The sequence below is a fragment of the Puma concolor genome, chromosome A1, assembly GCF_028749965.1.
Source record: "Puma concolor isolate L17-30 chromosome A1, mPumCon1.1.hap2, whole genome shotgun sequence".
NCBI lineage: Eukaryota > Metazoa > Chordata > Mammalia > Carnivora > Felidae > Puma > Puma concolor.
In genome coordinates this window covers 138,039,487-138,060,013 of record NC_141667.1, presented here as the reverse complement: position 1 = coordinate 138,060,013, position 20,527 = coordinate 138,039,487, and positions in this window count along the sequence as shown.

Below are 20,527 nucleotides of genomic sequence, written 5' to 3'. Positions count from 1 at the left end.
CTACGGTACAGAGATGAGAACAAAATATACCAAGAGTAAGGAAGAACCGGGCCAAAAGCACCTACATCAAGTTCTGACTAAACTGAGTCAAGGAGAGGATGGTGTGGCAAATGGCCATCACGTGGGAAACTCTGTTTCTCAGTGGTTTGCTCCATCCAGCTCTTGTTACTTGGTGACATAAAACATTCGTGGGAGGAATAATTCACTTTACATGTCAACTTGACCGGGCTAAGGCATGCCCCGATAGCTAGAAAAACATTATGTCTGCGTGTGTCAGTGAGGGTGCTTCTGGAAGAGATGATCAGCATCTGAACTGGGAGACTAAGTAAAGAAGGCTGCCCTCGCCAGGGCTGGTGGCACCGTCCGATCCACTAAGGGCCTGAAGAGAACAAAAAGTTAGAGGAATGGCAAATTCGCTCTCTGCTGAAACTGACACGTCCACACTCTTGGTTCTTGGGACTTTGGACTTGGAATGAATGACACCTTGGGAGTTCCTGATATTCCATCCTGGAGATGGGGGTCATGGGACTTCTCGGTCTCCAGAAGCACAGAAGCCAATTCATATATATGTGTGTGTTATATATAAATATATGCGTATTAATAAAAACTCACGTAAGAACCAACAGGACTTCCTTGTGATATTAGCGATGTTTTCTTATTTACAATCACATATGAGCTTGTGCCCATCGGAGAAGCACGGTGGGGCCAGACCAGACTGCATTTCACTTGTAAGTATGTGTACTTATCTCTACAATCACTTGTTGATTTGAATCATTGCCTTTCAAACAAATCTTACTAAGTTTGGCTAAACAGTCCGTATTCCTTTTATTGGATCTTGAGATCCCTACAACCCATTTCCTTTCTTTCTGGGCTACAGTTTTCTTCTCACCTTCTCTAGTTTGTTACAGGTCAGGGTTTCCAGGTACATTTTCTCTTCTTCCTTCCTCTTCTCACTATTGTCTGCTTAGCTTATTCTATATTAATCGTCCTGTTCTTTTTTCTTTTTCTTTTTCTTTTCTTTATTATTTTTGAAAGAGAGCATGAGCAGGGGAGAGGGGGAGAGGGGGAGAGGGAACGAGAAAGAGAATCTCAAGCGGGCTCCATGCTCAGCGAAGAGCTCAAAGTGGGGCTCGATCCCACAACCCTGGGATCATGACCTGAGCCGAAATCAAGTGTTGGACCCTCAAATGACTGAGCCACCCAGGTGTCCCTTATCCTTATTCTTTTATTTATTTATTTCTTAATGTTTATTTATTTTTGAGAGAGAGAGAGAGAGAGACAGGGCACAAGCTGGGGAGAGGCAGAGAGAGAGGGAGACACAGAATCCGAAGCAGGCTCCAGGTTCCGAGCTGTCAGCGCAGAGCCCAACCTGGGGCTCGAACTCATGACCCGCAAGATCATGACCTGAGCCAAAGTCAGACGCTCAACCTACTGAGCCACCCAGGCATCCCTTATCCTTATTCTTCACGTAACTGTGTTTCGATGGTAAGACATCTCATGTACACCTATATTAAGTGAGCAGTGTTCAGGGGCGCCTGGGTGGCGCAGTCGGTTGAGCGTCCGACTTCAGCCAGGTCACGATCTCGCGGTCCGTGAGTTCGAGCCCCGCGTCAGGCTCTGGGCTGATGGCTCGGAGCCTGGAGCCTGTTTCTGATTCTGTGTCTCCCTCTCTCTGCCCCTCCCCCGTTCATGCTCTGTCTCTCTCTGTCCCAAAACTAAATAAATGTTGAAAAAAAAAAAATTTTAAGTGAGCAGTGTTCAAAGAAGCAACAATGTGTATTTAAAGAAGTTGAAACTTGCAGGCACACTTCCTGCAACATATGACCAACCCACTTTTCAACTAGCTTGTTCTCTTCACTGTATACACAAATCTAACGCTCTCAGATATGTGTGTCCGCTTTCCAGGGCCGCCATAACCCATCCCCACAAAGTGGGTGTTAGTTTTACTCTCTCACAGCTCTGGATTCCAGAAGTCCGAAGTCAAGGTGTTAATACTCTCTGATGCTCGTTGGCCTGCAGACACATCACTGCCATCTTGGCCCCTTTCTCCATGTTGAATTCTCCTTTGTGTGCATGTTTTCTTTCCTTCTCTTCCCTCACAACACCCGGCATTGGTTTTAGGGCCCACACTAATCCTGGATGACCTCATTTTGAGATCTTAAAGAACATCTGCCAAGTACCTCTTTTTCCAAATAAGGCCACATCCCAGGTCCTGGGGAACGTACCTTTTTGAGGGGCATCGTTCAACGCACTACAGCACAACTGACGCGATTTTTGTTGTCATGGAATGATGACGACGGATTTTGTTTAATTGTTGACAGTCTGTTGTTAAATGGCTGGTGTGGTTGGGACTAGACTCAGTGGCTGGGAGAGTTTTACTCTGTTTGAAATTAACTTATTTTTATTGATTCGACGACCTTGTTTGTATGAGTTGAATGCCCCATGAGAAAGCACGTTGATTAGACAGACGAGTTCGCTAGGAAAAAGTGACTCAGTAGGCCCAACAGTATTCACTTTGGCTCTCCCTCACAGGCAATGTAAGTCTTAACAAGTCAACTTCTTTACAGCAACTGGAGTGTGAAAGCATTCATAAATTACACAAATTCTCATAGAGGGAAAGTGAAATTTACCTGCAGGGAAAAATACAAATGTAAATTATTTTCTAGAGTTTATTGTGTTTGTAGCAAGAGATGATGATTGTTTCCACTTCTGACCCTGAATACAACACACCAACACACGCACAGGTACCCCCACACCCACACCCACCAACACACATACACAAATACACACACACATATACAAACACACACGAGCACACACGCACAGGTACATCAACACATAATACACCAATATACACGAACATACATACACTCACACACACACACACACACACACACACACGCACACACACACACACCCCAACCTAACTGAGCAGGGTTAGACTCAGACTAAATTCCCGAAGTGATGTTAAGCAACTCACACGTATAGATACGGCAAACAGTAATTAAAAGCAATGAATGTATTTACTTTAGTTTTTCCTTTCAGTACATTCCAGAGTCTTTTCTTAATCTTCCATTATTGCTCACTTAATTAATGACAATGTTGCCACATTTCTTTTACATAATATACCATTCCCCGGCAAATGCAAGGAGATCTTGGCACACAAGGCTATTGTTTCTCATTTCACTGTTCTTTCTGTACAGCACCGAGCAATATGAGTCCCAATTATTTTACCCACTGAGAAAGCAAAGTTTAAATCAGAGCCTTTAATCAGAGGGCTACCTGAAGCTTTGACATCATTAGATGAAACTAACTGCATAACTTTAGCAACTGAGTTTACACACACTACCAGAATTTTACGATTATCATTTCTGTTAGCATCTGCTGTTTTTGTTGTTGTTTTAGCAATACCAGGGCTCCTGGGGCACCTGGGCGTCTCATTCGGTCGAGCGTCCGACTTCGGCTCAGGTCATGATCTCGCGGTTCGTAGCCTCGAGCCCCGCGCTGGGCTCTGTGCTGACGGCTCAGAGCCTGGAGCCTGCTTCGCATTTTGTGTCTCCCTCTTTATTCCTCCCCTGCTCACACTCTGTCTCTCTCTCTCTCTCTCTCTCAAAAAAAAATAAAGATTAAAAAACTAAAAAATAATCATAATACCAGGGCTCCTGGTAAAGTGTAGGTGACTCTTCAGAGACCTGAGTCAATGTCCAAAAAAAATCTAGTTTTTGGGGGGAGCTTCTTGTGTGGTCAGCTATAATCGCTTTTCCTAGACCCACGGGGCACGCTTCCAGGTCCGAAACGTGCACAGGCTACGGCTTGACCCTTCAAGGTGCTATCAAAACATAAATACATTTCTTTGGAGAAAACTCCCTGCTCCAGCATGGCCCCTTGAAACTGTCCAACTTGATCTGTGATTCCTGCTGAGATATGCATTACATCATGGTCTATTTTCGGCTTGTTACATTAATCAAAACCTATGCCATTTATTAAACAGCTTCCTGCAGCTCAGGCATTTGAAATGAAGAGTGCCAGCAAGCAGCTAGCTGCCAAACACCATGAACGAAAGAGGTGGGCTGGATTGGAGTCATGTACAAATTGAATTTCAAGTGACTGAGCAGCCTCTTTATCTCTGGGTGACACAACCGGGGACTGTGGCCGTGTGCTTAAGGAAATGAAACCCAGAGCCACGGTTCAATCATGGGGTGGTTACCAGGGCCCTGCCCAGCAGTCTTTCCGGAACCGCTGATGAGTGTGACCTTTACAAAAATGCACAAAGCCTTGATTTCTGCCCGGTTAACCTTTCCAAGCCGGAACCCCTCTGTGAAACCTACCCACGGCAGAGGGAAGCTTCAGAATCAAAACAGAAACACACATTTTATGAAAGAGCGAGTACAAACACCTGCCCGCCCGCACGTATTCTCGGAGGATGAAGACATTGAACCTGATCTCAATTATTCTCTCAACTGTGTGTTTTCAGGCATTTACCCTCCTCTTCCTCTGGAGCAGGAAAGTACCGGTACTCAATGTAGTGTCAACCCTGTACTTCAATTCGTTTGCTCCACTTCACAATAGGCTTGGCCGAAACTGGTGGGGAGAATGGAAATTACGTATGTTCGGGAATTGCCGAAAGTCCCTGAGTCCATTTGCCCACTGTTAAATAATGACCGAGTGCACGTGCTGAGAGAAGGGGCAGGTATTCAACTGACAGCCTCCGTTTCCACCACTGAGCCAACCAGGAAAACCATGGGGATTGGAGAGCGTTTCAAATGTAAGGGATTTTCATGGCGAGGGTGGAGGGCACAGAGCGTTACGACGGTGAATCTAGCAACATTCATACTCTATTATAACAATGCATCAAACCTTCCTTCCTTGGTTCCTATCTGCTTTTAATAATATTTTGTTTTTAAGTGAATCTAATTTTGCTGATTATTAATATATTGATGCAGACCACATTCATCACTAAGAAAAAGTAAGTCAAGCAGCTTATCTAACCCTCTTTTATATTTTTAATGTTTATTTATTTTGAGTGAGAGAGAGAATGAGGGAAAGGCAGAGAGAGAGGAGAGAGAGAGAATCCCGAACAGGCTCTGCAGTGTCAGCACGGACGGAGCCTGACATGGGGCTCGAACTCATGAATCAGGAGATCGTGACCTGAGCCGAGATCAAGAGTCAGACGTTCAACCGACCGAGTCACCAGGCGCCCCTGACCCTCTTTTAATATCTAGTTCTAGGAGTTGCATTTTCACTACTAGGCTTTTCTCTTGACTGAGTTCTTTGCGTACCCCATCACGTGACTCGCCTAGCAAGCAAGCCCATGAGGCAGTGAGAATAGGCTAAGTTATTATTATTGATGAGAAAACTAACGTCCAAAGAGGTTGAAGAGCATGTCAAAGGTCAACATGGCAAATCACTAGTAATCCTGGAATGTCAACCTTCCTGTTCCGTGATTTCTATGAAGAACAAGGGAGCCGGCAGTAAGGCTATGGGGAAACCGGTGACTTCAAAAGACAACTCTGATTGTCTTTACAGACTCTCAATCTGCAGCTTCCTGTTTACCATATTCACTGGAGAAACCTTGTCAAAGTGCAGGAAACCCCTTCTCTGCAAACACCCAGCTTAGAAACACCATCCAGCCAAGTGATCGACCATGAGATACTGCGGGGAGGGGGCAGGGCAAACTTTTAGAGACTCAATTTAGAAGTAAAAAAAAAAAAAAAAAAAAAAAAGTAGGAGGGAGGATACGCTGCAAAAGAAGAAAGAAAGAACAGATGACCTCCACCATGGTTCATTCATTCGCGCAGCCGCCATGGGTTAGGCAGAAAAACTGCCACAGGAGAGAGTCCGTGAAATTCACAAAACCCTTTTATTCCTCTTGTTTGAGGCACTGCACTAAGTGCTGAGAATACAGATCCAAGATGGTCTATAAATAACTCCAAGCAGAGGCTGGGTGTGAAGAACGCTACTAGGAAAGTACTAGGGAAATGAGAACACAGAGGTTGGAAAGTTTATGTCTGGCTGAGGTAACCGGGGAAAGGCTGTGAGTCCAAGGCTGGGGCTGTGATGGATGAGCTGGGCTCCCGAGTTCTCAGAAGTCGGCCTTACGAGGTATTACTCCCTGGATCCCGATTTGAAACCCAAAACGGTTTTGTGGGGGGTGTTTTAGGAATCCAGACGCTTTTACAAAATGTAAAATACGTAAAGCAATGAACACAGCGTGAAGCAAATTCATACTGCTATGTCCTGGCCCTTCTGTTTCCCAGGTATCTATATGGTGGCCAGTTTTCCCCTCAGTAGACATTATAATACCGTTTTACAGAGGGGGACACTGAGGCTTTAAAAAGGCCAAGTCACTTCACCTTCACTAAGAACGGGACATTAATGTAGTTATCTTCAAGCAAGTAGAGTTCTCAAAAAATGCAAAATGCTCTTACAAATCATAACCCGCACAGATAACCCAGCCCTACTGGCTATGTAGGGAACTACACGGTGTCGGGTCGTCCACAAAAGAGGCTTGAGATGGTGAATTTTGTCAGTGTACGTGACCCCCCTTTCAAAGCTCCCATGTATAATGCAAAAACTTTCCAAAATACATTTTCTTTTCTGTAGGACAATGTCTCTTTTATTTTGACTAAGGATAGTTTGTCTCCCTCCTCACTGTTCAATACAGGAGGCATCTGTCCCCAAAGACAGGACTTAGCTTAAGTTAAAAATAAAAATGAAGGGGGGTGCCTGGGTGGCTCAGTCGGTTAGGCGCCCGACTTCGGCTCAGGTCATGATCTCACAGTCCGTGTGTTCGAGCCCCGCGTCAGGCTCTGTGCTGACAGCTCGGAGCCTGGAGCCTGTTTCGGATTCTGTGTCTCCCTCTGTCTCTGACCCTCCCCCGTTCATGCTCTGTCTCTCTCTGTCTCAAAAATAAACGTTAAAAAAAAAAGAAAAAAAATGTATATAAAAAAAAAAATAAAAATGAAGGGGCACCAGGGTGGCTCAGTAGGTTAGGCACCCAACTTTGGCTCAGGTCATGATCTCACGGTACTGAGTTCGAACCCCGCATCAGACTCTGTGCTGTCAGCTCAGAGCCCGCTTCGGAGCCTCTGTTACCCTCTCTCTCTCTGCCTCTCCCCCGCGGGTTCTCTCTCTCAAAATAAATAAAAAACTTGGGGTGCCTGGGTGGCTCAGTCGGTTAAGCGTCTGACTTCGGCTCAGGTCATGATCTCGCGGTGTGTGAGCCCCAGCCAGCACCGCGTCGGGCTCTCTGCTGAGGGCTCAAAGCCTGGAGCCTGCTTTGGATTCTCTGTCTCCTTCTATCTCTGCCCCTCCCCGACTTGTGCTCTGTCTCTCAAAAATAAATAAATGTAAAACATAAATAAAGACCTCAAAATAAAAATAAAAATGAGGGTGTGTAGGGTATATGTAAGGGTGAAGGCTGATGCCACTTGAGTGACTGATGAGTGCGCTGGGGGGGAAATATTTTATGCTGTCAACTCTGGCCTGTGTCTTCAGAGGCAGGGCCTCAGTGTATTTGCTGTTTGCATTGCTCTGGCTATGCTGCTTTAAATTTGGGGTCCCTGAGAAATCCACGTGGGCAACTTTCTTGGAGCCTTCAAAGTAGAGCCAAATGCTTGGTCCTCAGCGGGAAAGCGACTTTAATTAATTCTGGACGGACCTTTCCATCGAAAAGCAAAACACGCCCGCCCGGAGGCTTTTCAGAAAGGTTAGGCTATACCTTTTCCCTCTTACTGTTTATGAAGCGGATGTTAGGGTTTGTCACACAAGTCTCTATCTCCTGTGTTGCTGTGGGTGAATCCGCCTTTTAATAAAAGACAAAATAAAACAAGCAAGCAGCAAGAAAAAAAAAAAAAGCCCGTTTATAGGCAATTAACTTGTCGATTCTAGCAAGAACTAAACCAGAGTATAAAATATTCCATCACAATAAAATATGACTAAAGACCTCATCAATACTCATTTAGCAAACGCTTCGTACTGGACCATCTTTTTCTAATACTTACCAATTCCATTATTTCTTATTTCAGTGAACATGTTAGAAAAAAAAAAAAAAAAACTAAGTGAAATGGGATTAGGTTTGCCATTTGTCATTTACTCAGAGTGGAATTCTGGTCTGACATGTGGGCACTCCTAGCCAGAGCTTAATGCTTCCAGTAATTATAAGGATCATGTAGAGTATGTTGATTGGTGGGGGGGAAAAATCTTTATTAACTGCTCAGAAATAGTTAATTCTTCATTACTCAGAGCACTGCACTGGAGACTGCTGCCTGTGAACCATGGATTAGAGTTTATGATAGTAATAACCTCCCTGAAAAAACATTTGTTACTATACTTAATGACCAGATTTCAGTGCATTAACCTTCCTTGGGAGGTCAACTAACAAAATGGATGTTAACTGCTTGTAACAACCAATTCCTCTGAAATTAATATTTAGATGCCTTTGGTGTCAAAAAACCTTCCTTCCATATCAGGGCATTAAAAACACTTCTAAATTATTAATAGCAGGCAGAATTCAAGGGCTGAAGGATTTCCATTGCAACGCTCTTTATTTGTCCTCAGCCTCTTCCTATTTTCGTGAACAGAGTTCTCTTCTGCAGGAACAAGGAAGGCATTCAGGGAAATTAGGTCTCAAAAATGCATGTGGGTCAACAATGCACTGCAGTTTTGAAAAGGTCACCCTTTAAGTTCAACAGAAATAAACATAATAGGAGTGTGAGAGTAGATCCCGAGCCTGCTCTGGGAACCTGACAGCGACAGACTCCCGCCAGGCCTCAGGCCACAGCCTCCTCGCCACCTGTCAGGAACTCCTTAATGACATTTTGGCGTCCCTTCTGCAATTGACCTGCTAGCTCGGCTCTCCAACCCTCCCCTCCCCTCCCCTCCCCACCCCCCCACCCCCCCACCCCCGTGCCTCCAAATTGGAAACAAACCACATTTAAGTCAAAAGAACTTCGCAACTATTTCCTTCCCAAGCAATCCCAGAACATAAAACATGTTCTGAAAAGCTGCACCGTTCCCTGGAGAAATTTTATGATTTGGTTACTGCGCGGTGTGCTGCTCCTTGGCCAGGGTAGCCTTGAGTCCGTGCCAAACAATGAAGCAATGCTATTATTAGCCTTCCCATTCAGTGGCGACAAAGCAGTCCGTGTTTCTATTTTCAGACTGCGCTCCTCTAGTGCAATAGATATGCAGAAACTTCGACTCAGGGCCAGCAGGGCACGGGGAGGGGCAACATTGGCATCTCTTGCCAAAACATGCACAGGGGCATGAACATGGAAAATGTTTTCATGGTCGTATTTTTAGGCGGAGGAAAATACAGACAGCCACAGCCCCGGCTGCCCCAACTTCTTGTTTCAACAGAAGCTTAACTACTGGAGTTGGGATAGTACCTCTGAGATATCAGTGATGCTGGGGCCATGTTTGAATAATTTTCCCAGGTCACCAGGACGCAGTAACTTCCGTGACTCATTTACATCAGTCTGTGTGCGGGCATGAACAACCAGCATCGCACAGAAGAGTGACCCGGCTGATACATACGAGTGACGATGTAAAATGGGGCGCCCGGGGGGCTCAGCGGGTTAAGCATCCGACTTCGGCTCAGGTCATGATCTCAGGGTTTGTGGGTTTGAGCCTGGCGTGGGCTCTGCGCTGGTCACAGACCTTGCTTGGGATTCTCTCGCCCTCTGTTTCTCTGCCCTTTCCCCACACATGTGCGCGCTCTCTCTCTCTCTCTCTCAAAATAATAAACTGAAATAAAATAAGATGTATGCATGAAAAGGCCTCTTCCTCATGGTGTAGTCAGTTGGAAGCCCAGTAGCAAGGTTTCCAGAGAGGGCAGGCAACTTGTGGACACTGTTTTCTGTTTTTATGTTCGTTCATTCATTCATTCATTCATTCATTCATTCATTCATTCATTTAGAGAGTGAACGTGCGTAGGCGAGCGCACAAGTGAAGGAGGGTCAGAAAGAAAGGGACAATCCCAGGTAGGCTCCATGCCACCCGTGCAGAGCCAGATGTGGGGCTCAGACCCACACACCATGAAATCATGACCGACTGAGCCACCCCGGTGCCCCCATTCTGGGTTTTCTTACACTGCGCTATAATGGACGTACATTATATTAGTTTCAAGCATACAGTGTAATAGTGTGATATTTGTATATACTGAGAAATGATTACCCTGTTAAGTCTAGTGAACATCAGTCCCCATACAATGTTACAAAATTTGCTTTTCTTGCGATGAGAACTTTTAAGATTTATTCCCTTAGTAACTTTCAAATATATGGTACAGTATTATCAACTATAGCTGTCATGTTGTATATTATACCCCCTTGACTTATTTTATAATTGGATGTTTGTACCTTTTGACCCCCTTCATCTATTACCCATCCCCCCCCAACAACCACTTCTGGCAACCACCAATCTGTTCTCTGTATCAGTGAGCTCGGTTTTGTTATCGTTGTTTTAAGATTCCACACGTAAGGGAAATCATAACAGCATTTGTCTCTCTCGGACTGACTCATTTCACTTAGCATAATGCCCTCAAGGACCACCATGGTGTCACAAATGGCAAGATTTCCTTCTTGGTATAGCTTAATAATATTCCATCATAAATATATATACCACAGTTTCTTTATCCATTCATCTGTTGGTGGATCCTTAGGGAGTTTCCATACTTTGGCTATTGTAAATAATGCTGCAGTGAACATAGGGGTGCATCTATATGTTTTTGAGTCGGTGTTTTCATATTTTTTGGACAAATACCCGGAAATGTAATTGCTGAATTATATGCTGGTTTTATTTTTAGTTTTTTTGAGGAACCTCCATACTGTTTTCCATAGTGGTGGCACCCGTTTCCACTCTTACCAACAGTACACGCGTGTTTCCTTTTCTCTACATCCTTGATAACATTTGTCACTTGTGGTTTTGATTTGCATTTCCCTGATGATTAGTGATGCTGAGCATCTTTTCCTGTAGCTGTTGCTTCTTTGGGGAAGTATGACTTCTTTGGGGAAATATCCATGTAGGTCCTCTGTGCATTTTTAATGAGACTATTTTTTTTTTTTTTTTTTTGCCACGGAGTTGTATGAGTTCTTTATATATTTTGGATTTTAGACCCTTATCAGATGTATGATTTGCAAAAATTTTCTCCCATTTAGATAATTTCATTTTGTTGACGATTTCCTTTGCTGTACAGAAGCATTTTAGTTTGATATAGTCATATTTATTTTTACTTCTGTTGCCTTTGCGTTTGGTATCGTATCCAGAACACCATCACTAAGATGTATGACTAGGAGCTTACCGCCTCTATTTACCCCCAGAGGTTTTATGGTTTCAGGTCTTACATTCAAGTCTTTAATGCATTTTGAGCTAATTTTTGTGTGTGGGGTAAGAAAGGGGTCCAATTTTCCCAACACCCTTGCTTTGGCTCTTTGGCTCTTTCGTGGTTCCACACAAGTTTTAGGACTTTTGGGCTACTTCTATGAAAAACACTATTGGAATTCTGATAGGGCTTGCAATGAATCCGTACATTGCTTTGCGTACTATAAATTGGGCACTTTTGACTTTTTTTTTCCCTCACGGATACTTGCGTAATATTGGAAATTAAGTAGACGGGAGTCCATTAAATTTTTTGGCGTGTTTCCATTTATCAACAAGATTTGCTGTCTGACCATGCAGGTAGGACAAGTTGTGTATAATAATGATTTTAATTTAATAGCCAGATTCTTCCTCGCTTTGGGAATCCTTGCTAATTGAGAGGTTGTTCTGCCCTTGCATACATATTATTCCTCTTTCCTAGTGTAGCTGCTTTTGGCTTTGTTTTCATGGCCTTACGAAAATTTTTTTTTTGCAAACAGGAAATAAGCAATTTTTTTCTTTTAAACTGTGACAAGTTCTACCTTTTTAACAAAGGCATCTAGGAAAAGATCTCTTTTCCAATACGAAGCTGAAATGTCAACTGTGGGTCCTCTCTCCATCCCCTGCCCTCACTTTCCATGGAAATATCAACTACAGGCTGCTGGCAGCCAGTTCTAAGCCATCCGGTTTTCAATGATAGGCATGATTAAAATATAGTAATTGCCTTGGACTGCTTTATCTGTAAACTGATAAGATTTCTGAAAGCTATTTAATTATCATGTGAATCATTAACTTCATCATGTTTACAGAGAATATGTTATCTCCCCCTGCTTCTTGGGAACTGTGGATCCTTCATCAGTGACCTGGAATGGTTGCTGAGTGTGATTCGGGTAATGTACCTGTGCAATTTATTAATGCCAGGTAGAGTTTTAAATCAGCATGTCGACTGTAGTGTTGTTCACTTAATGAACTTCGATGCACTGCTTCCTGAAAACCCCTTTATGGTTTCTGTTGGCTCCATATGGCATTCTGATGAGCTTACACTTCTCCTTAAGTGTTTCTATATCAGAAAACAAGAGCAAAGCTAAAACAAAGTGAGTCATCTGGTTTTGTCTTTGCTTTCCCTGCATGAGATAATGTGGAGGTGTTAATTACAAGACTTCACTGAGTCTTGACTAATAACAGTGTGCAAACAAATGTATGTCAGGCTCAGCCACAGAAAAGCTTCTACTAATAAGGTAAAACTAGCAATTAGAGCTGACAATGAAGTAATACTTTCCGTTGAATATTCATTAATGAAGTTCTTGTTTGGGAGAAGGGAGGCTTCTGATTGTCCAGATGGAAACCCAGAATAGGAACCCTGGTCATTCTTTTTAAATGAATTAACCACCGTTTGGTGAGCGAGCACACTGGATTAATTCCCTTTTGTACTAATGCACTGACCCTTTGCTTCAAAGGCAGAGCCTTGATGGCAACTAAGATTCCTCAATCCGTGACCTTGGCATAATAGGGACAAATTGAATTCCCAGAAAGAGAAAAATGATAGTGACCAGAGAACATCACTACATAGCACGTTTTATTGAAATTCTCCACTGCAGCTTGTAGGGTTTCAGGGAGAAAGAATGTGATTAGCTCATGTAACCCAGTCATGGCACTTGGCCTCATGCTTTCCTTCATTTTTCCTTTTTTCTTTCCTTCCTTCCTCTTTTCTCTCTTTTCAGAAAGCAGTTTTGAAAGGCTTCTTTTTTTTTTTTTTTTTTCCAACGTTTATTTATTTTGGGGACAGAGAGAGACAGAGCATGAACGGGGGAGGGGCAGAGAGAGAGGGAGACACAGAATCGGAAACAGGCTCCAGGCTCTGAGCCATCAGCCCAGAGCCCGACGCGGGGCTTGAACTCACGGAGCGCGAGATCGTGACCTGGCTGAAGTCGGACGCCCAACCGACTGCGCCACCCAGGCGCCCCTTGAAAGGCTTCTTTAAGCCCACAAGATCCTCTACTTTCAGGTCAAAAAGAAGCCTCTCTCCCTCCAGTAAAGGGTTATCAGGCATCGACTGCACGATTATTTCTGAAATAATAATAAAAAATAATCAAGAGTTATACCACCCGGGCAATACACCTTTTTAGCATTTCTTCGCAAAGATACACAAATGAGGGACTCTATTGATGAAAGCATTTATTTAGGTGACACTTAATAGTTCAACACGTACTTAAGGAGATACAAAGGGTTTGTTTTCTTATGATTTGGTTTTGGACTGAAAGAAAACACAAATCTTCCACTGGAATAAATGCTGGAAATGTCAGAATCTTAGAATGGATCATGACCTGTGTGAAATAAAACAATCTACTGTTGTGACTTTCTTAAGTGGCTCTGCGCCCAGATTGAAAAGCCACAGCCTCAGCCTCTTCGCGGTTACCGACGGCTACATAGCACACATCTGGCCGATGGTAGATATAAAAGGAAGTTACTCAAAGCTTCTCAAACTAGGACAGCAGCAGCTGTGAGGCACACATTCTGTTGTGGCTGTGTTCTTCTGCAGTCGCTGGAACCAACGAGCCGTTTTGCAGAAGGAAGAAACGAAGAGGTTCTGAGAGCCAGCAATTATGGTCCTCTGGACCTCTCTTCACTTGAGGATCCCTCCCTCCTCCTTCCCAGTGGTCACACCTCGAATTTCTGGGTCTTTGATGTGCACAGCCAAATGTAACTCCTAACTAAAATAGAATATGGCGTCAGAACGGGTGGGGGGGGCGTGAGGAGGCAAAGAGGCTTCAAGTAACAGAACCTAAATAGAACCTAAAATACTTGCTTAACGGAAGCGGGGGACTAGTGAAGGCGGTAATACAAGTAGGGCTGGCTAGTTGATCCGTATCAACACAGGGCAAAACACTTCTTTTCAGACTCTTGAAAAGCAGTCTACGGACTTCTATGTGACACAGAATGTTGGCATATGCTAAGCCCTTCTTGCCGCTTTTAGCAAAGCTCTAATGGACAGATGAACTCTCTCCGGAGACAGCCAGTCTACCCAGATGTGGAAGAAAATTCACCACTGCTAAGAGAGGTGCTTTTGCCCAAGACCAGCAACCGAGGTTGTTTGAGAATTCCAAAATGTACAGTCTTTCATTAGTTACGATATCTGTTTGCTAGAACAGAAGCCAAAATTTCAATGTAAGCTTCTGTAACAGAAGCTTAGGGGGCGCCTGGGTGGCTCAGTCGGTTAAACGTTGACTTCGGCTCAGGTCATGATCTCGAGGTCTGTGAGTTTGAGCCCCGCGTCAGGCTCTGTGTTGACAGCTCAGAGCCCGGAGCCTGCTTCAGATCTGTGACTCCCTCTCTGTCCGCCCCTCCTCTGCTCACACTTCTGTCTCCCTCTGTCTCTCAAAAGATAAACATTAAAAAAAAAAAAAGTTTAAAAAAAACACAGAATGGGGCGCCTGGGTGGCTCAGTCGGTTAAGCGTCCGACTTTGGCTCAGGTCAGGATCTCGCGGTACGTGAGTTCGAGCCCCGCGTCGGGCTCTGTGCTGACTGCTCAGAGCCTGGAGCCTGTTTCAGATTCTGTGTCTCCCTCTCTCTCTGACCCTCCCCCGTTCATGCTGTGTCTCTCTCTGTCTCAAAAATAAATAAACGTTAAAAAAAAAAATTAGAAAAAAAAAAAAAACACAGAACCTTAGTTCTCTCTCCTGTAACAGTCTGAGGGTAAGCAGGATAAGCTGTAAGGTATGTGGTTCCATGATGCCTTTCTCTCTCAGGACTTCTGAACCCACAAGGTATTGTCTTTGTCGCAATTACCCAAGATGACTCTACACCACCCTGACAGCAAGGGGAAAAGAGGGAAGGAGAGGGCCCTTTCTTCTCTTTAAAAGCATACGCTGGAAGTTGCACGTGTTATTTCTGCAATTAACCTATTAGAGAGAATTTAGGCATACAGCCACTCCTCACCGTAAGATCTTTAATCTGGGCCATCATAAGCTCTGCTATAAGCCTTGGCTTCTACTATCCTGGAAGGTGGGAAGAACTGGCATTTTCTCCCTTGTAGGGTTGAAAATCCAATTTCTCCTCTATCTCGAATGGAAACTCTTACAGGCCAAGGACTATACCTTCTGTTTCCTCTTCTTTTCCTCTTCTGACAATCAGGTCTTAAAAAGCGGACCAAAGCGATCTTAAATTCCTCAGGGCTTCTTTCTTTCTTTCTTTCTTTCTTTCTTTCTTTCTTTCTTTCTTTCTTTCTTTCTTTCTCTTCCCCTTCTTCTTCTTCTTCTTCTTTTTTTTTTTACATAATTTTAATAAGATGGCAGTATATAGTATTTTGTTCTTCCACTAGGGCAAAGTTTATGGTGTTGCAATGTCCTTTAGCAGGATCAATCAGGAAAAACAAAACCCAAAAAAATCTTTTAAAGAAATTTAGGGCAGTGGAAAGGTCTCAATGTTTAGTCTTTAATTGGAATCTGAAATTCTGTTTCTGGAGATTCTGTTGCATTGACTGAGTTCAGCCCAGGCATCCTGGGACATTTCGTTTTGTTTTGAAAGAGGCATATTGCTACTACTGTAATCGATGAACGAACTCTCCATTTGTCAAACAGCCTAAGTACCATTGTATATACAATGTATATACTTCATAACTCGTTCTTTAAAAAGAACAATTTTTCTGCAACTTGACCAGGTTTTAACTGTATTCCTTGATTTATAGAAGCATCCTATTAAATAGTGAAAAAAACTTTTTAAAATCTACATACCAGAGGAAAATTTGGCCTTATCTTTCGACTCTAATGCGTGGACAAATACATTGTTACAAGGTTATTTACTGAACCATTATTTACAACACCAAAAAACTGCAAGCAATTTACGTAACACATAGTACATCTATGTCACCAAACACCTATGCAATCCTTAAAAAAAGAGGATCTAGATCCATGTGGGAATACAGTCAAGATAGAACATTCATGGGGCGCCTGGGTGGCTTGGTCGGTTAAGCGTCCGACTTCGGCTCAGGTCATGATCTCACTGTCCGTGAGTTCGAGCCCCGCGTCGGGCTCTGTGCTGACAGCTCAGAGCCTGGTGCCTGTTTCAGATTCTGTGTCTCCCTCTCTCTGACCCTCCCCCGTTCATGCTCTGTCTCTGTCTCAAAAATAAATAAACGTTAAAAAAATTAAAAAAAAAGACAGAACATTCAGTTTTGAAACATAAAATTGGTAGATTTCAAATTCATTTCTGTAACACAGGACAAATTGGAAACCATATACCTACAGTTGTACAAGCATGTTAAGATTCTGGAAGCATATACAAGCAGTTACTAAAAATGTTTATAACTAGAGAGAGAAGTGATTGTCCTTGTATGAGGAATGTAGGACTCTCACCTTTTCCTTTGTAACCTTCTGTATTGAATGGACTTTTTACCTTAAATGTACATTAGTTTTAAATAGAAAAAGAGTTACTAAAACCTGTAAGACCAATGTGGTTCCAATGTATCTTGTCTTTAGACAGCAAAAGGAGAACCTATCATAAGAAATTATGGAAGGAGGGGTCTAAACTGTATCCCGCTTCTCTTTGCTTTATGTTGATTAAGAGACTAAGTCTAACATTTTGCTTATAATGGTGTGGCCCTGGCCAGACAGAACCTGCCAGAGAAGAAATCACCACTAATTTCCTATGTTAATTGCAGGGACAAGAGCATTTTAAGACACCCACCCGATGCTCACTCTGGCAACCCAGAACTGATTTTCTAAAAATTTCCCATTTTATCAAATGGAAAGTGCTCGTCCGATCAGACTTCAAACTTAAGGTGAATATTTGGTGTGTATAATTTCCGCTCATTTTAAGAAAGAGTATATTCTTTCTCACAGGACCACATGGCTGAAATCTGGAGAAGCATGAATTTGAATCTGACTGTGTCAACTCAAGAAAGGGGCTGACGGTAGGTAGCCTCACTGTGCCTCAGCGTCATAGCATAGGTCCCTGGCCCAGGGGTATTGATTTCACAGGACCTTACGTAATCACCACATTCATCATGACGGTAAAAAAAAAAAAATTATTGAGCATCCGCAATGTCTGAGGCCCTCTGCCAGGAAAGGGAGAAGACATAAACTCTTGCCATCTGAGATTTTAGCATCTACTTGGAGGAGACAGGACTTACGCATTCATAACGAAAATGTTTTATGTCAATATCCTGCGCTATTCATTTCTGTCCTTCGGAAATTGAGAGCTGGCTATGCTCTGTAAAAACCCCCCTGCATGCAAATGGGACAAAACGACTTTCCAATCTAATTTGCAAACAAGGAAGGGCAAGAATTGCTGAATAATAACAGCACTTCCCACTGGTTCGATACCTACTATGGTTTTCGCACTCGGCAGACATTCTCTATTATCGTCATTTTTCGTAGGAAGAAAGTGAGGTTGGGCACAAGTTAGCGCCCGAGTCAGGAATCAGCCGCCAAGCACAGGTCCTTTGGACCTCTGAGCTATAACGCTTTGTACTCTTAATGAAGGGAAATAGAGATGGGGAGGGGTGGGGAAAATCTTTCAACTCATCTCTTTTTCCTCCTTGCAACACTTGAAAAAGAGACACAGGACAAAAGAAGAATTCACGTTCCCTAGGCACAATTCTTTGCAGCCCTCTGACGAAGTACCTCAAAAGCTAAGCTCCCATCAATCCTGGCGAGATAGGATCGGCAGGGCACAGTGCTGAAATGAATGGCTTAAAAGAACAGCAGAGACCAAAGAACTTTTTATGCAGAGAAACCCCAAATCTGGGGCAAAGCCCTCCTGTTCATTTTATCTCACAAAAGGTACGTAGTGCTGCCTGTCAAGGTAATGCATTACTACACTATTTGGAAAAACTACAGTTCTAATTAGATGAGCAAATAAATGTTCATTTCAATTTATTAATATAGCTGTAGGCCTTGTTACAATTTATCTCTTGGTTCTGAGGCCAATCCATCTCGAGCTGGGATTCATTGTGGTGAAGTAACGGGTTTTAATAATGGATACGGGCGGTGAATTATTCAGGCAGAAGGGAGCAAAAGCCTTGATGCCTTCTCTCACTTCTTTAATTAACTGTGAGACGCTGACGAGTCTGGGCTGTCTCGGGGCTTTCTAACTTTATCTCCATCAGAACTGGAATTTTTCCTGAGCCACAGATAGGTTGGGTTCAGGCCCCTCCTTATCCATCACCATTTTGTCCCCTGTTAGTCTGAATTCCGTGCCTGCTTAAATATTATTTCCATGCCACTTCTAGAGCAACGAACGTCAGTCCTGATAAAACGCACACCTTTGTTCTGCTAAGATTGTAACACAAGAAAATCTGAAATATTTCACTCCCATTTACATTTCGAAACTAACCAGTAAACAAAGCCACATCCAGTTCTGGCCACTTAAGCCCATTTTGTTTGGTTTGAAGCCATTTATCTTGATGGCTGAGGAATAAGTGAACTTCGAGAAGAGAATTTTTAGAGTCTCCATATGAGGTAGCATCAAACAAACAAAATGAAAACTCTTACCAAATGCAGGCTGCATCTTTTGCACGGAACTGGGTGCTACTTACGGAGCTTTGCAATGTGCCCAAGTGATTCCTGTAAATGAAAGCCTCTCGGCGCTTGGCACAGGACAAGCGACGGAACATGTCCACGTCTGGCGAATTTTCTCTTTTGCCTAACCCAAGATTTTCTGACTGGGAACTACACCTAGCTCATAGACTCTGTCCCACTGTAAGTCAATGGTTTTGCTGTGAACACATTAATGATATGCTTGGGTAACTGAATGCCCTTCTTTGGACAATCTATTTTGCTATTACCTGTTCCTACAGAAGGGTTTTTTGGTTTTTTTTTTTTTTTTTTAAGTGCCCCTAGACTGTAGTACAGCAATTTATTTATGCTGTGACAGGAGAGTTTCTCTTTCAAATTTATCCCATCGGAGAGAAAGTAAGAATCTGGGGGAGGTCTGAGCTTACCACTTCTTGGCAGAAATTGAATCACCATTTCTATAAATCAAAAGTCATGTTAAAAGCTCTGTGAAGTAAACAATGATGTATATGAATTAGCAGCACAACGTAGTCAATACAAATCAAAGTGGCTTTATGAGGGTATTGATGTTTTCAGCTCTTCTAAGGTTGAATACATTTTAAGTATTTATCCTCCAGGGCATTGTTGATCTAAATGAATCTATTCACTTTGAAACCAGACCACGGTTGCAGTGAGAAGCACAAAGATACAGGCTGACCCCATTGGGGCTCTACCCCTAACTGAGTGACCCCAGCTGTGGCCAGATGCTCAGGGTAAACCGATATTAAACGGCTGACACCAGGGCAAAGACATGTGTATAGAAAGAGGCTACCTTTGTATTTGGTTTTCTTACGTATGAATTTTTCAAAGTTTTTTTGGAAGGCAACACAAATGTATTTTCTAGGGATTCAGCCAAGTAGCACCTGTCTCAATGTTCTACTTTATCACGATTTCACTTAACCTAGGCCTTTAAGAGACTGATTCCGGGGGCACCTGGGTGGCTTCGTCGGTTAAGCATCCGACTTCAGCTCAGGTCATGATCTCACAGTTCGTGAGTTCGAGCCCCACGTCAGACTCTGTGCTGACCGCTCAGAGCCTGGATCCTGCTTCAGATTCTCTGTTTCCCTCTCTCTCTGCCCCTTCCCTGCTTGCACTCTGTCTCTCTCTCTCTCTCTCTCAAAAATAAATACACAGTAAAAAAAAAAAAAAAAAAAAATTAAGAGACTGATTCTGTATCTTCAAGTTGCATCCCCATATCCGGTTACTGGATGCTGACCAGTTCAGTGGGTACCACAGACATAGTGCTTGTCTGAAAGGAAAATTCATTTTTTATACCAAAATGTCATATTCTAAAAATCAGATAACACAGGCATCCTGTTAAGGTATACTAGATTCGCTAAAAAAAAAAAATAATAATAATAATAAATAAATAAATAAATATCAAATTGTGACTGGACAGCCGTGAAGAAAAAAAACAGAGGCTGCATTATTTCCACAAGCTCTGTGGCACCCACTAGCATATTCAAAGTTAAGGTAAGTCCTCTATTTTGCCTTCTCTGGAGTTCAGAAGAGAGCTCATTGCACGGAGCACACACATCAGAATTCCTTCTTGCTTTTTCTTGGAGCATCAGACAATTTAACTTTGTCTCCAAAAAAGCCTAGCTGCAAGTTATCTGGCCAA